Source organism: Ctenocephalides felis, unplaced genomic scaffold (genome assembly GCF_003426905.1).
Source record: "Ctenocephalides felis isolate EL2017-DRISC unplaced genomic scaffold, ASM342690v1 CF-g0.4_SCAFFOLD_01492, whole genome shotgun sequence".
Classification (NCBI taxonomy): domain Eukaryota; kingdom Metazoa; phylum Arthropoda; class Insecta; order Siphonaptera; family Pulicidae; genus Ctenocephalides; species Ctenocephalides felis.
In genome coordinates, this window is record NW_020537646.1 from 32761537 (window position 1) to 32764604 (window position 3068).

Below are 3068 nucleotides of genomic sequence, written 5' to 3' on the forward strand. Positions count from 1 at the left end.
GAATTATTTTCGATATATTCAAAAAAAAAAAAATAATAATAATAACATTTAAAAAAAAATGTAATGAAATTTTTTTGCTGGACCTGCATTTGCCAATAACTAATCACCACTTTTGCCGAACATTACAAATTGAATGTTTTTTGGATAATTCAAATCAACTCCGTTTTATCAAAACCTCGATTTTTATTTTCTGTACTCTTTGCTCCGTATCTCTCTAACGGCTGGACCTACCTTTGCCGAAAACTAGGCAGCACATCTTCCTATCAATAGGAACCGTTTGTTTTTTGAACCATTCAATTTAGTTAATCAGTGGGAAAACGTGGACGAAAAAGTAAATCCTTACATACATACACACGCACATCCATTTTTCCTGAGGTATGACAAAATGTTTGGAAAACTTCAAAACCTGAAGAAATGCAAAAATTTTCTTTTTTGATTTTTAGCTCATTACTATACTTACCCTAAAAAAAGTTAAAAATAGACTATTGTCAAAGATTACGCATGATGAATATACTCGTCAATACACAAAATTCTTCTACTTCTCCAGGACTAGTATATTCGTCAATCATAGTTAACCGGTTAATGCATAATAAAATAATTTATAGCATATGTGCTAATTTATATGTCAGTATAAGTATTCATGTAGTAGATACATCTAGATCTACGTGTGTAGTTTTCTGCGAGGCTGTACACTTAATCTTAATACCCTTGCTTAACCACACGCTCTTACCCACACAATCACAAGGCCGGCATCCCTTTAACTCCCGATATTTTATTATGATCCAAAAATACCCCGTACGGTTATACAGTATAAATACAATGTACATTATACACACCACAGCATTCTGTTCTAAAATGAAATTTTATTATTACATATAAGCCTTTGCCTCTGGCTTTATTTATAGTCGTAAAATATACACACGAAGCATATACTCCTCCACACTAACTATTCGAAAACCTTTGCATGGTTTGAAGCACGCGAAAATGTTAATATATGTTTATGTAAGAGGTGGAAAATCTTTATACTTCGTAAAAAATATAACTTGAATCGTTTCGAGGTATTTTTCTAGGTGTTAGGTGGATAATGCATCTAGTATTTGCATTTAATAGGTTTTAGAGAGGATGACTATGGAAATATCTTTCTATAAGAAATGAATGCATAATCTTATAAGCTCGTTAACTTAACAAATTCATAAATTCAAATCATCATAACAATGTTTTTCACTTCCCGTAGGGTAAGTTATTGTAATGGGCCGAAAATCGAAATTGAAAATTTTTACATTTCTCGACGTTTTGAAGGTTTCTGAACATTTTGGCATACCTCAGAAAAAATGGTTGTGTGTGTGTATGTATGTATGGATACACATTTCCAGTCACGTTTTCGGGCGCACGGATCAACCGATTTGAATAGTTCAAAAAACATTCGATTCCTGTTGATAGGGAGATGTGCTGATTAGTTTTTTGGCAAAGGCAGGTCCAGCAGTTACGGAGATAAAGAGCAAAGAGTGCAGAAAATAGAAATCGAGTTTTTGATTGTGACTATAGTTCTAATATACTTTAAACAAATAATTTCAACTTTGCAATTCAGTTTATATAATTCTTCTAAATAATAGACAATGTTACAATATTTATAATAATTTATTTGAAAACATTCAGTATTCCTCGAACATTTTCTTACGGTACGGGAAGTTCCAGCAATTTGCCTCAAGGCACGATGCCATACACCCCACTAGTTTTAATTTATTTTATTTAAGTCAGACCTCTATATGATAATGTTTATCTATATTAGTATTATATAATAGGTAGAATCATGATTGAACATGTGCCTTCTTATTAAGTTATGTGATATTAATGCTATTATTGAAAAATTAACTAGTTGGTATTGGTATTTTGCCTTGAGGCAAGTTACATGAACTTTCCGATATGTGTAAATAATAGACTTAATCAATAAAATATAAATTAATTATGAGTGATTGAAAGTATCCCGAGTGGATTTAATACACATAATTGAACACGAACGATCACGTTAACTCGGAGTATTTTCTAAAATCAAATTTTAAAAAATCAACAATTTTTGTAATTGAACTAGTTTCCGTAGGGCTTTAATGGTTTAGTATGTTCATTAGACCAAGTACTCTATCATTATACCAGTAAATCGTCTAATTTTAATTTTAACAAACGTCAAAATAACTACACGTTTTCTCAAACTTTGATAAATTTTTAAAATGAAACCACTTGTCGTAAGCCGTAATATTTCAGTAAGTTCTATTAGATCATGATATATACCACCCAAAAAAGTTCCATAAAAATCGGCTTAAATTTTTTTTTCAACAATTATTTACGATAAAACGGCTCGGTAGATTCTTACCTAGATCTAATCAGTATCATTCCCAACTAATACCTTTCGAACAGTTTTTGATTTTTTAAAACCGATTCAGTAGTATGAGCTTAAATGTGAACAAAAAGTTTTACACTTTTTTTCAAATTACAAAGAAACGTCTTGGCAGATCATTGCACAAAACTGACAAATGATAGTCCTCATCGAGATGCATCGAATGACTTTTAAATTTCTGAAATCGGTTCAGGAGTTTTTGAGAAAACATCGATGAAAGGTCTATTTTTGATTTTTGCAAACTTTGAAGAATTTTTAAAATTAATTGACTTATCGTAGGACCGTAATATTTTAGTATGATCTATAAGACTATGGTATCTACCGTCAAAAAATCATAATAATCTGACAAACGACAGACCTCATCGAGATGCATCGAATGGCTTTTAAATTTTTATATCGGTCCAGCCGTTTTCGATAAAACGTTGATTTACGCCAAAAAATCTGTTTACATATACCACACACACACTTTTGCCAAATTTGGTCTCATTCGATTGAGAATGGCTTGAAACGCCGAGAAACATAAAATTAGCGAATCGGATTTTTTATGAAAACATAAACTTCTCTTTCGGGAAGTAAATAATATGACAAATGAAAGATATAAAAATATTTTCAATCGCAATAGTACTATCGTCTATCTATGATATATTTGAATAAGCCTAATATTATCGAGTTTTAT